The 14229-nt window shown below is 40.4% G+C and overlaps 1 long non-coding RNA gene across 1 annotated transcript in view; it reads right to left on the bottom strand.

Annotated features, from left to right (window-relative positions):
* Positions 1 to 303: 303 nt before the first annotated feature.
* LOC119517781 overlaps positions 304 to 14229 on the bottom strand; it is a 40203-nt gene continuing 26277 nt past the window's right edge. The window contains exons 4-5 of the long non-coding RNA XR_005213627.1: positions 8264 to 8405; positions 304 to 472 (exon numbers count right to left, since the gene is read on the bottom strand). This is a non-coding gene — a long non-coding RNA (uncharacterized LOC119517781). The remainder of the gene's footprint in view (positions 473 to 8263; positions 8406 to 14229) is intronic.

Genomic DNA, 14229 nt, shown 5'->3' with positions numbered 1-14229 from the left:
CAGAGGGAGAAATCAATAGAATAAAAATAGGATCATCCCAAGAAGGAAGAGAAACACTTCTGAAACAGGAGGAAAGGAAGTGAAAATGGCTAAATAAAGGTTCATCCCTGATGTTTTCTATTTTCTCTATAAAGTAGCCAACAGTATCATTCTGCTGAATGAAGGAGCTGGGGAGATGCTAGGGGATTGAGCAAAGTCACAAGGTTTAGAACAGATGCCAAGGGGAATGTAAAAGTGAAATGCAAGCTAAGGTTGAAACCAGAAATGTGTAGAGATGACAGCTGGTTATGTGATAAACTCCCTCAATCTTCTTTCCCCATTCCAGAGGCCTCAGAGCAGAAGCTTAGTCTTGATTCATCCTGGAGTAGGTCTGGGTTGGGCATATGCTGCTGACTCCAGAAGGCAAAGCAATTTGGGGGTGTTGGTGGGAGTGTCTTTGAAGTGGTCCACCATAGTACAGGCAGGCATAGATCTGAAGGAGGGAAAGTGCTGACAAATTAGAAGCAAGGGAAGGGGTACAGCAACCAGGGGTCTCAGTGAGGTGGGTCAGGTTCAGTACGAGTAAGTAGTGAGCAAGTAGTGGAGTTCGTGATAACAGAGTAATCCACCACAAAGCTGCTATCTGTCCTCAGTATGACTTGAGAAGACAGCCCATTTTCTAGCTGGTTCAAGGAGTATTTTATCAGGACCTTTAATGTACTTTGATTGGACTGCCCCTTGCTGAACAACACTGTTCTGTTCAAATATTTTTCAGAAAATTGATGCTAAAAGGTATGATATTTTACAGAGCTATGTGTACCTAAATTTGTTGTACATAAGGTAGTGGAGGCCTTGGCTAGAGAGGAAGTTTAGGGCCAAATCAAATAGTCGGGGAGGGGGAGGTTGGTCTTTCACCTGAAAACCATAGAAGATATCAGAGTGGATGTGACAAGATCAGATTTCTATTTTAGAAAAAGAACTTAGATTCTTTTCAAATCTATTTGGAACATTTACCAAAATTGGCTATGTACTGGGCCACAAAGGAAGTCTCAATAAATTCCAAAGAATCTATAGACCGCATTCACTAACCACAGTGCAGCAAAATTAAAAATCAATGACAAAAAGAGAGACAAAAAAGCAACCCATACACAGAATACACCTTAAATTAGTAACTGCAGTTGCTTCTGACCAGGGGGCCAGGGAGACAGAAACAGTTTTTTTTTTTAAACCATGTACATCTATTATTTATGAAAAATAAAATTTAAAATTATAAGCGTATATTGAGTTTTATTTCTTAAGCTGCGTAATGAGTACGTGAGTATATAAGTGCACGTTCCTAGTATTAATTTTTACGCCTTTTTGTGTTTTGAAAGATTTTATAATCCATTTTTAAAAGAAAAACCACATACATTAGGAAACTGAAAACTACATATAGATAAAAAAGAAGGTCGATATGGAAGATACCAAAATATATAGAAATGAATGACAATAAAAGCCTGGCATAGCAAAACTTTTGGAATACAGCTAAAACAGTGATTACAGGGAAATTTATAGCCTTAAGCAGACTTATTGCAAAAAAAAAAAAATAAAGAAAGAAAGAAAGAAAGAAAGAAAACATCAGAAGAAGCTAAGTGTTCAATTTAAGAGGTAGAAAAATAACAACTAAATAAACCCACAGAAAGCAGAAGGAAGGATATAAAAGCTGAAATTAGTAAAACAGAAAACAAAAGAAGATAAAATTACGTATGGAAATCAAAAGCTGTTCTGTTAAAGACTATTATAATAGACAAACTTCTGGTAAGATTAATCAAGAAATGACACAAATACAATATTTTAAATGGCAAAGGGAACATATCAGACTAAAAAATTTAGAAAGCATAAGAATATGCTATGAACAACTTTGTCCAATGCAACAGAAAATCAAGACAATTTTTGAGAAAAATGCAAATTACAAAAGTTGGCTCAAGTAGACCAAAAATCATAAATGAACTTGAAATTGTAGCAGGAGATTTGTTCCAACTCCTAAAATACCCAGGCCAAGATAGTCTTGCAGGTGTGTTCAAAACAAGAGGAAAAAAGAAAAAAAACAGACAAGCTGCCTTATGCAAACAGCACTAAAATATAAACAAAGTAGAGAAAGCTATCCAACACCATGAGGCTAGCTTAATCATGATACCAAAAGGAGAACAAGAGGATTAAGGAAAATGTTTGATCTATCTGTATTGTAAATGTGAATGCCAAAAAAAGAGTCTAAAGTGTATCAAAATAATATAACTTCCAGAAGAGGAAATTCAAATGGCTACAAAACATGTGGAAAGATGGTCAATCTATTAGTTGGGGAAAAAAGCAACATAAAATACCAATGTTCCTCCCATGAGAATGATAAAATGCTGCTGAGGGTGAGGGGAGAACAGCATTTTTAAGTGTTTGTTGTGGGGTTGTAAATGTTATAGCCACTCTGCAAAGCAGTTTTGAAACTGAAAATGCTCATCTAGCAATTCCACTTCTAGGAATTTAACTGGAGAAAACCTCCTTTGTATGCATGAGGATATTTGCTGCAACATCTTCAGCAATAAAGGAAAAATTTAAAACATCCAAAACATCCATTAATAGGGAAGTGAAAATGCAAAATGTTCATATAATATTTAAAAGGAATGAATTAACTCACAAGCATCTACATGGTTAAATCTTAAAGGTATAAAGTGGAGTTTAAAAAAAAACGGCAAGATGGTAAAATGCAAAATGTCGATGCTACATATTTCCAAGAGATAAACATATACATATAAAAGTCTCATCTCTTTAAGGATTGGGAAGATTGTCACAAAACTCAAAATAGAGCACCTCTCGGATTGAGGAGGAAGGGGATTGACATGAATATAGACGTTAAAGAAGTCTGGAGGTTTATCTGTAATCTTCTAATTTTAAATGAAAATAATAAACTATACATTCATATAGTATTTGTAATATTAACTTTAAAAAGGGGATAGAGGCACATGTCCCAAAATATTAACAGTGATTATTGTTGGGTGGTAGGAAAATGAATGATTGTCATTTTCTCCACTTGTACTTTTCTGTATTTCAAAGAAACTTTCAATAGGAAGACTGAAAATATGAAAAGGAAAGAGAAGCATATATTTTTATTTTTTGAAAGTACATGGCAGTAATGGAGAAGATAAAGGAAAGAGGGAAGCCAGAAACCATGTTCTGACAGTGCCCCATGAGCAAATGAATCCATGAGGAATGCATTCATTTGCTCATGCCAGTCCTCTTTGGCTTTTATATGGTCACATAATTTTATGTTTGATCCATGTGACAGGTATGAATTGGTGGAACAGAAAGAGAATGCAATCCTCCCCTATTTATTACTCGTCTTAGCAGGATGGTGAGAGTCCCCAGAGGGACAATATTAAAAATGGTTCCTAAGTCTAAAGTCAGTGGTAGATGCAGACATTGAGTTGAGAAATTTACAAACGGCTAGAGGCGCCAGAGACTGTTCAAGTCTTCCTGAAGGGCAATTTGCATGCTCATCAAGAGCTCAAATGTGTCTCTGTTCTTTGACCTAGTAATTCCACTTCAGGGAATCTATCTGAGGAAATAATTAGAAATGCAGGCAAAGGTTAGTGTACAAGGAAGAGCATCATAGCATTAATTATTTCAGGGGTAAATGGAAGCAACCTAAATGTCCTCAAATGTCTAAAAAGGAGAATCGTTGGAATAAGTACAACTTCTCTGAAATACTATGTCGTCTAAAAAATCATGTTTTCAAAGGATACTTAATGGCAGGAAAAAAACATAACTCAGGATATTTTAAAAAAGAGAGAAATGACTAGAACATACATCAAAATGTTATCAGTGGATAGCTTTAATTGGTGGGAGCATGGTTAATATTTTTAATGTTTTGTCACTTTTTTGTATTTTTCAACTTGTATCCCATGAGCATGTCTTATTTTATAAGCATCAGAAAACATTGTTTTTCAAAAGAAATTAAGCCAGAAATTAAGAAATTAATGCAGCCATTAAGATTTTAGATATAATATTATGTGAAGTTGGGTATAGTTACAGCCATATTTATCCAGCATCATCTGAGAATTAAGTTATACACTAAGCAAATTTTCCATAAAACTAGATTATCCATCCCTAAGCACCAATGTTTTTAAAAAAATTTTCTATTATCTGTACTAATAATTCTAAAATATATGCTTACTTGCCCTCTTAAGCAAGCAATGATTTTTCTTCATGAGTACATGAATGTCTTTGAGGAAAGTTACCACATCTAGGGCTTTCTTTCCTTTACACAGAAGATTATACCCCAAGATTACTTAGAATTACTTTAATTCTAAGGTCAGGTTTTCAAAATATTTCCATCTCCTACTCTCTGTCAGGCTACCAACGGTCCTAATCTCTTATAATTGTCTTATTTTAATGTCCTCTGGCCTGAGCAACAAATGGTCAGTCTTATTAGAAAAAATGGCAACAACAACAAAAATAAAGTTAAATATCTGGAAAGTGCACAAGTTTTAGTGTGTAGAATTTGGGACATCTATTTAAGCTTCTCAGAACTCTTGTTTTGCCTGCTTCTGTGTTCTTGACTATGTTTTTAAAAGATAGGGATGTTTACAACTCAATGACAATAGTACAGACAGCCCAATTATAAAATGGGCAAAAGATATGAAAAGACAGTTCTCTGAAGAGGAAATACAAATGGCCAAGAAACACATGAAAAAATGTTCAGCTTCACTAGCTATTAGAGAGAGGCAAATTAAGACCACAATGAGATACCATCTAACACCGGTTAGAATGGCTGCCATGAAACAAACAGGAAACTACAAATGCTGGAGGGGATGTGGAGAAATTGGAACTCTTATTCATTGTTGGTGGGACTGTATAATGGTTCAGCCACTCTGGAAGTCAGTCTGGCAGTTCCTTAGAAAACTAGATATAGAGCTACCATTCGATCCAGCGATTGCACTTCTCGGTATATACCCGGAAGATCGGAAAGCAGTGACACGAACAGATATCTGCACGCCAATGTTCATAGCAGCATTATTCACAATTGCCAAGAGATGGAAACAACCCAAATGTCCTTCAACAGATGAGTGGATAAATAAAATGTGGTATATACACACGATGGAATACTACGCGGCAGTAAGAAGGAACGATCTGGTGAAACATATGACAACATGGATGAACCTTGAAGACATAATGCTGAGCGAAATAAGCCAGGCACAAAAAGAGAAATATTATATGCTACCACTAATGTGAACTTTGAAAAATGTAAAACAAATGGTTTATAATGTAGAATGTAGGGGAACTAGCAGTAGAGAGCAATTAAGGAAGGGGGAACAATAATCCAAGAAGAACAGATAAGCTATTTAACGTTCTGGGGATGCCCAGAAATGACTATGGTCTGTTAATTTCTGATGGATGTAGTAGGAACAAGTTCACTGAAATGTTGCTATATTATGTAACTTTCTTGGGGTAAAGTAGGAACATGTTGGAAGTTAAGCAGTTATCTTAGGTTAATTGTCTTTTTCTTACTCCCTTGCTATGGTCTCTTTGAAATGTTCTTTTATTGTATGCTTGTTTTCTTTTTAACTTTTTTTTTCATACAGTTGATTTGAAAAAAGAAGGGAAAGTTAAAAAAAAAAAAAAAAAGAAAAAAGACAAACAAGGAAAAAAAAAAAAAAAGATGTAGTGCCCCCTTGAGGAGCCTGTGGAGAATGCAGGGGTATTCGCCTACCCCACCTCCATGGTTGCTAACATGACCACAGACATAGGGGACTGGTGGTTTGATGGGTTGAGCCCTCTACCATAAGTTTTACCCTTGGGAAGACGGTTGCTGCAAAGGAGAGGCTAGGCCTCCCTGTATTTGTGCCTAAGAGTCTCCTCCTGAATGCCTCTTTGTTGCTCAGATGTGGCCCTCTCTCTCTGGCTAAGCCAACTTGAAAGGTGAAATCACTGCCCTCCCCCCAACGTGGGATCAGACACCCAGGGAAGTGAATCTCGCTGGCAACGTGGAATATGACTCCCGGGGAGGAATGTAGACCCGGCATCGTGGGATGGAGAACATCTTCTTGACCAAAAGGGGGATGTGAAAGGAAATGAAATAAGCTTCAGTGGCAGAGAGATTCCAAAACGAGCCGAGAGATCACTCTGGTGGGCACTCTTACGCACACTTTAGACAACCTTTTTTAGGTTCTAAAGAATTGGGGTAGCTGGTGGTGGATACCTGAAACTATTAAACTACAACCCAGAACCCATGAATCTCGAAGACAGTTGTATAAAAATGTAGCTTATGAGGGGTGACAGTGGGATTGGGAATGCCATAAGGACCAAACTCCACTTTGTCTAGTTTATGGATGGATGTGTAGAAAAGTAGGGGAAGCAAACAAACAGACAAAGGTACCTAGTGTTCTTTTTTACTTCAATTGCTCTTTTTCACTCTAATTATTATTCTTGTTATTTTTGTGTGTGTGCTAATGAAGGTGTCAGGGATTGATTTAGGTGATGAATGTACAACTATGTAACGGTACTGTAAACAATCGAAAGTACAATTTGTTTTGTATGACTGCGTGGTATGTGAATATATCTCAATAAAATGATGATTAAAAAAGAAAAAAAAAAAAAAAAAAAAAAAGATAGGGATGTTACCAGAGAAGTGATTTGAGATAAGATGGAAGGTAGTAGTGATTTCTTGACCAACTTAAAGAAAACTGATGAAAGGATGAATTCAGGGGAAGCTAATCAAAACCCCAAATTCTGCATAGTTCCGTGTGAGTCTTTTAAGAGTTCTTGAATTGCGGTGACCATTCTTTTCACACACAGAGTGTTCTTCACTTGCTCTTCCAGCATGTTCTGTGGACCAGTAGCAGCCACGTCACCTGGGAGCTTGATGCACATCTAACTAGGTGACTCTGTGGCCCACCCTTACCTACTGATGCAGGACCTGTGTTTTTTTGTTTTGTTTTTGTTTTTTATTCAATTTTATTGAGATACATTCACATACCATACAGTCATCCAAAGTGTACAGTCAATTGTTCACAGTACCATCATATAGTTGTGCATTCATCACCCCAGTCTATTTTTTGAACATTTTCCTTGTGCCAGAAAAACTGAAAATAAGAATAAAAAATAAAAGTAAAGAAGAACACCCAAAAATCCCCCCCCCACCCTATTTTTCCTTTAGTTTTTTGTCCCCATTTTTCTACTCATCCATCCTTACACTGGATAAAGGGAGTGTGATCCGCAAGGCTTTCACAGTCACACTGTCACCCTTTGGAAACTACATTGCTATACAATTGTCTTCAAGAGTCAAGGCTACTGGGTTGGAGTTTGACGGTTTCAGGTATTTACTTTTAGCTATTCCAATGCATTAAAACCTAAAAGGTGTCATCTATGTAGTGCATAAGAATGCCCACTAGCGTGACCTCTCGACTCCATTTGGAATCTCTCAGCCACTGAAACTTTATTTCGTTTCATTTCACATTCCGCTTTCGGTCAAGAAGATGTTTTCAATCCCACGACGTTGGGTCCAGATTCATCCCCAGGAGTCATATCCCACGATGCCAGGGAGATTTACACCTCTGGGAGCAGGACCTGCATTTTAACAAGATCCCCTGGTGAACCACATTTACAGGAAAGTTTGAGAAGCACTGATGCACAGCACACTTAACATTTATTTACATATCCCATATCCCATGCTCTTAAAGTTTATCCCACCAAAAGCATTTCCATTTTTTTCTCTCTCTTTCTGTCATTGGCAGCCAGTGCTAAATCATTTCACTTTACAAGTGTTTCTTTTAAAGTGGGCACAAGAGGAGAATTCCCTCTTCTCCATGGTCCTACTTCACTGATCCAGCAGGTTTGGGGAGGGGAGCACCTTTTCTCCGATTTAAAAATTAATTCATTTGAAAACAATAGACATAAATAGCTCCAAATTGCTGCTTCTCCCTTTGTCTGCAATAAGATGTTAGACACCAGGATTGGAGGGGGTTGGGATGGGATGAAAATTAAAAACTTAAATATGGTGTCTGTCACAAATGCAGAGCTCATTGAAAATTGTTGTTGTTCTGATGTTTCAAGAATATTTTACTTTTTGGCATTCTCTAGAACTATTTTGAAGTTATGACCACCTATTATAATATGATTGAGAACACACGACTCACATAGCACCATTGTCATAAAACTGGAGGTACAATCATGTTTTAAAATCTCTCTTAGTTAAAACTCATTTGTAAATGAATTTGGAAATCACAGTTGAAATGAAAGTATCTAGTTGACTTACCAAATTTTCATTTTCATTCCATGTCTGCATTAACCCTAACAAATATTTATCAGGAGCCTTATAAGTATAAGACAGTGTGGGAGGCACTGTGCAGGATGCAAAGATGAATCTTAGGCAGTCCTTAGAGTCAGGTTGCTCTCAGCTGATAAAAAATAAAAAGATAAAGTAAGAACAATCAAGGAAGAAACTGCAAAGTGCTGTTAGAGTTTATCAGTTGAACTGTTTTAGGTACAAAAAAACTGATTCTGGGTAACAAGCAAAAAAAATGAGTTTATTGGAAGGATACTGGGTATGTATTACTAAGGATAGGCTAGGTGATGCTGCTGAAACAAACACCCCCCAGATCTTTATTTCTAGGTCATGCTACATGTTCCATATGGGTGAGTGACAGGTTCTGCCCTACACAGCCAGTCGCGGACACAGGCAAATGGAGGCTCTGCCATCTTGTAGCTGTACCATCTAAAACATGACTCCTCAGTGACCATGGCATGGGGGAGAGAGAGACTGGAGGTTTGCACAGGGGCTTTTCACTGCCTCAGCCCGAAAGTCACATATGTCACTGCCTCTTATTTCATCAGTCAGAACTTGTCACATGGTCTACCCTCACTGCCAGGGGGCTGGGAAGAGTTAGGGAGCAAAGGGAGTAATCCAATACTGTCACGGCTACAGGGCAGTTCATAGGAAAAGCTGAGGAATAAGACCTCGGAATGAACTTGGATCAGAGCAGCCTGCGAGACTGCACCAGCTGGCCACTTTCAGTTCTGTCACCCATCTCAGGATTTGCATCGGAAGGAGAGAGCAGCTGGTTGGCCCAGTGTGCAGAAGTAAGTGGACAGCTTGATTGACAGTTCCACCAAAACTGTCCAAAGGGGGAGGGATAATTCATCAAAACAAAATCAGTGTGCTATTACCAGGAGAAAGAGAGAGTGAATGCAGAGTGGGCTAAACCACATACCTGCCCCAGGGCTGGTCAAAATAAAGTATTCAGAGTTGACATAATCAAGAAGGTTTGATAGAAGAGGCTGCATTCAAGATAAGCAAAGAAGGATGGGATAAATTGGATGAGAAGAAAAGCTACTTTAGGCTGAGAAGGCAATATAAGCAGAGGTGTGGATGGGAAAGAGTGGCAATCATTTTCAAGAAAGAGAATAATTGAGTTTGACTAGAAGTGATTTTCAGTTACTTTTTCACCCCAGCCTACTCTGCTTTTCTCCGCTCCACCTGGCATCAGCTCTGGGGACTCAAATGTGTGGGGGCAGGTTGGAACGGCTTGAATCCTATCACAGCTTTGGAGCCCTGGTCTTCTCTGCTGGCTGAGATCCCCAGACTGCCTCTTTGTGTAGTCTTAAGGCAGTCAGATTTTTTTTGTTTTAAATATGGTGGCTTAGTGCTCCTGAGATTATAAAAGCAGAATCTGCCAGGACTTCTTAAGGCTCCAGCCCAGAATTGGCATGGCATAATTTCCTTTACATGCTATTTGTTAAAATATGTCACAGGAGCAGGTGCAGATTCAGTGTGTGAGGGGCTGCTCAAGAATGTGGATCCTGGGAAACAGAGTCCATTTGGGGCTATCTGTGCAGACTGGCTCCCATGGAGGCTGTACCTCTCCTCAGGCTCCCTACTTCTAAACTCCAGCATAAGGTATGTGTTGAGAATTGAATAATGTTGGAGGAAAGGTAAGTTGGGGAGGTGCAGATTATACAAGGGTTAAATGCCAGAGTAAAGAGTATAAATGATGGTACTGGATGTGGGGGATGAGGGGATGAGCAGAAGGTTTATCTCTTCCAGAGCCTCCTTCCAGACTTACCCCACATGTCTTATTCTCCAGAACTAATCCTATGACCACCTCTTGCCGCAAAGGAGCCTGGGAAAGTGAGAGCCCAGCAAAGGGGAATGGGACGGCCAATACCAGTTCAGGCCAATACCAGTTCATTCTCTAGGCAGTGGCCATTGCAGCCTGAACGAAGCAGGAAGGAAGAAGGGCTCTGATGGTAGAGGCTGAGCTGTGTACAGTGGCTGCCGCAAGTAACAGAGAGCAGAGAAAACAGGAGGTGAGAGACGGTTCAGGCCTGGCCCAAGCAGAAACAGTGGGGAGGGGGTACTCAACCAGATCTGAGAATGAATGCAGGAATGGAATGGACAGAACATGGCAACTCACGGCTATTTTTCATGGAAGAGAATGGGAAAGAAAGAGAGGGGCAGAGAAAAAGAGACAGAGAGAAGTCAAAGGTGACAGCATCATTTCCATCTTGCCTAATTGGATGGTGACATCGTTAGCTGACCCAAGAAGTCAGGACAAGTGAACTTGCAGAAAGACAGTGACTCCTGCCTCATGCATTTTGAGTTTGAGGAGGAGAGGGGACTGGAAGGGACAAATCGGAAGGCTGGCAGTGGGCTATGGTCACATGGTGGCAGATCCTTCCTTATAGGAGCACAGTGACCGAGAGGGAAGGGCTGCTTGAGAAAGCAGTTGGGCAAAGGGATGCTGTTTCTTGGTTACAGGAGACAAACGTTCCTCATTTTTTGGCCTGTTTTTGACCTGCTGTAGGACCACCAAACCAAGCATGTCAGGTGTCACATAAAACAAGGTGCACACTAGCTATTCCTGCAACATCCTGCACCACCATGGGACCGGTAGTTGCTGTGGTAAAAATATGTTGTGCATTTGTCTTTCCCACGAAATTTTTTCTAGCCACAAAATTAACCAGAAATGAGAAGTAAAGCCTCCCTCTTTCTTCAACAACAAAGAGACAGTCTCCAATACAAGAGAATAAGTCATTTATCAAAACTGAGTTAGAAACCTCGATGGGACCGGGTTATATGATTTGTCATGTTTTCTCTGCCAACCAACTGCACATTGAAGCCAGCGTTATAATTTATAACATGAGATGACCCAGGTTAAATGAAAAAGTACACGCGATAGGACTGAACAAAAATAAAGTCCAGGGACTTTTGGATTATTCACTCATGAGTGATTCCTCTCTCCCTGTCTTTCTCTTCCTTTTGCACTTTCTTTTTCCCTGTTCACCATCTTTCCTAAGGACAAACTGCAGAACTGCTCATGAAGCCAAGGGCATGGACCAGTGGACCAAGAAGTGGATCCATCTATGACCTCAAGTAGCAGCCAGCTCTTGTGCTAATGTGACTCTGGGTGGAGGACTGGGAGCTGGGAACTGGGGGAAATGGGGAGGAAGGAAGCTCATAGAAAGCCCACTTACCTGGGGTTTCAATAGCTAATGAGTATGAATTTCTATAATAAAGTATTCAATGAGATACTTTCAGTTCATAATACCACAACACCCAATTAAAAGTGGCCTTCCTAATTAGGATGTTTCAGATCTAAGAACAAATATTCAAGATAAGAAGTTTCAGGGTTGGGGCAGCACCTCAACCATGTATAAAGACCCCTGACCCTTCCATCTTTCTGTTCTGACATCTTCAGCATGTTGACTTTCACACTTAGCTCTGCCTCATGGTCACAACGTGGCTGCCACAGCTCCAATCATCACCTCCCTCCACAACAGTGTCCAAAGTCTCTTTCTATTTCTCTCTCTTTTTACCAGGAGTAAAATCTTTCCCAGAAGCCTAGTGCACACGTCCCTTCAAGTTCTATTGCCCAAGATTGGGTCACATGCCCATGCTCCAGTTGCAAGGAAGGTTGAGAAGGTGAGTAGCTTACATTTTCAGTCTCTATAGTAGAAAAAGAGAGCCAGGAATGAGTGTTGGGAAGGCAAGCAAACATTCACTGCAAGTGACAATAATGAGAATTAAAAGTAATGTTAGCAGCTAACATTTATCAAGTGATTACTGCATGTCAAGCACTGTACAAAGTGGTTAATGGGAATTACCTGAATTACCCCAGGTCATCCCAACTGTAATACTATGAGATTGGTATTGATGCTGTCTGCATTTTAGAGACAAGGAAACTGACTCTCAGAGAGGTAAACTTGCCCCATCACACAATCAGTAAGCTCACTCTCGACCTTTCGGTGTCCATATCAATGAGACTGTCCTTGACCTCAAAAAACTCATAGTTCTGAGGAAGATGGGAGATGGTGAATAAATCATTGCAACATGGTGAGATCAGTGCAAAAAGAAATGAAACAGGGTGAGTTAGTGAGAAAACCATCTGGCCTCGACCTCCCTTAGTCCCTTCCCTAGGCAAGGAGGCCAACGTTATGTCTCCAATTAACACCCCCACCCCACCCCTGCCCAGGGGGAGAAAGGAATGGAGACAGTGTTTGAAAGAGACGGGCAGAAACTGGGTCCTCAGGAAGGGGTGAATTCCCCAAACCGGGAAGTGGGGGGGTAGGCATTTGGGAGTTGTGTGGTGGTACCCTGCTGCTTCAAAGGTTGCACGCCAGAGCATGAGGCCCCAGCGCAAGAAGCAGTGACACCTGCCTTCCAGGGACCAGGCAGCATTGGACAGTAGCCAGCTTGTAGGGCCTTTTGCAGACTGGAGACCAGAAGACCTAAGTGCCTGGACTGCTTAGGACACCCCCTCCCCCACTGCCCTCTGCAGCACCCTGGAGGCAGGGAAAGAGTCCAGCAACCCCTGAGAGTAATTCATTACATGTTGATGCCTGAGGACTTGGCAACAGATTTAATTTTATTTGGAACAATAAATTTCTATGGTGTTTTTTGACATCCAGAGGAAAAGCCAGCTCAACTCTAGTAGAAGTGCATGCCCAGATCTGCCCAAATGCAGAAACAAGAATCACTGGCTCTGTCCTAATGAGAAGGGACTGGGGAAGGCTCCACAGACAGATGAAGTGCAGTTGAAGCAGGGTAATGACGGATGAATAGGAGTTCACTGGGGACCAGGAGAGAAAAAGTTCTTTGCAAAGGCATGAAAGCCACTACTGCTCCTCCTGGGAACACTGCTCAGGAGAAGAGGCCAGCAAAGCAGATATTAGGGCTTTATCTAGAGCTCCAGGACCCTGAGGAGGTAAAACTCAGAAATGAGTCTGGATGAGAGGTTTGCAAACTTGCACCTTTACAGAGCAGAGCATTTTCTTATTCATGGATCCTTTCATAAATTGAAATTACTTGGAACCTCAATATATTAATCAAATGTGATAGGGATAAATTTTTTTTTAAATCTTCATTTTATTGAGATATATTCACATACCACACAGTCATACAAAACATCATACATTCGATTGTTCACAGTACCATTACATAGTTGTACATTCATCACCTAATCCAATCCCTGACACCTTCATTAGCACACACACAAAAATAACAAGAATAATAATTAAAGTGAAAAAGAGCAATTAAAGTAAAAAAGAACACTGGGTGCCTTTGTTTGTCTGTTTGTTTCCTTCCCCTATTTTTCTACTCATCCATCCATAAACTAGACAAACGGGAGTGTGGTCCTTACAGCTTTCCCAATCCCAATGTCACCCCTCATAAGCTACATTTTTATATAAGTGTCTTCGAGATTCATGGGTTCTGGGTTGTAGTTTGATAGTTTCAGGTATCTACCACCAGCTACCCCAATTCATTAGAACCTAAAAAGGGTTGTCTAAATTGTGCATAAGAGTGTCCACCAAAGTGACCTCTCGGCTCCTTTTGGAATCTCTCTACCGCTGAAGCTTATTTCATTTCCTTTCACATCCCCCTTTTGGTCAAGAAGATGTTCTCCATCCCACGATGCCAGGTCTACATTCCTCCCCAGGAATCATATTCCATGTTGCCATGGAGATTCACTCCCTTGGGTGTCTGATCCCACGTAGTGGGGAGGGCAGTGATTTCACCTTTCAAGTTGGCTTAGGTAGAGAGAGAGGGCCACATCTGAGCAACAAAGAGGCATTCGGGAGGAGGCTCTTAGGCACAATTATAGGGAGGCCTAGCCTCTCCTTTGCAGCAACAGTCTTCCCAAGGGTAAATCCTGTGGTAGAGGGCTCAACCCATCAAACCACCAGTACCCTACATCTGTGGTCATGTTAGCAACCATTGAGGTG

This window comes from Choloepus didactylus, chromosome 21 (genome assembly GCF_015220235.1).
Source record: "Choloepus didactylus isolate mChoDid1 chromosome 21, mChoDid1.pri, whole genome shotgun sequence".
Taxonomy (NCBI): domain Eukaryota; kingdom Metazoa; phylum Chordata; class Mammalia; order Pilosa; family Megalonychidae; genus Choloepus; species Choloepus didactylus.
This window is presented reverse-complemented; position numbering and strand designations above follow the sequence as displayed.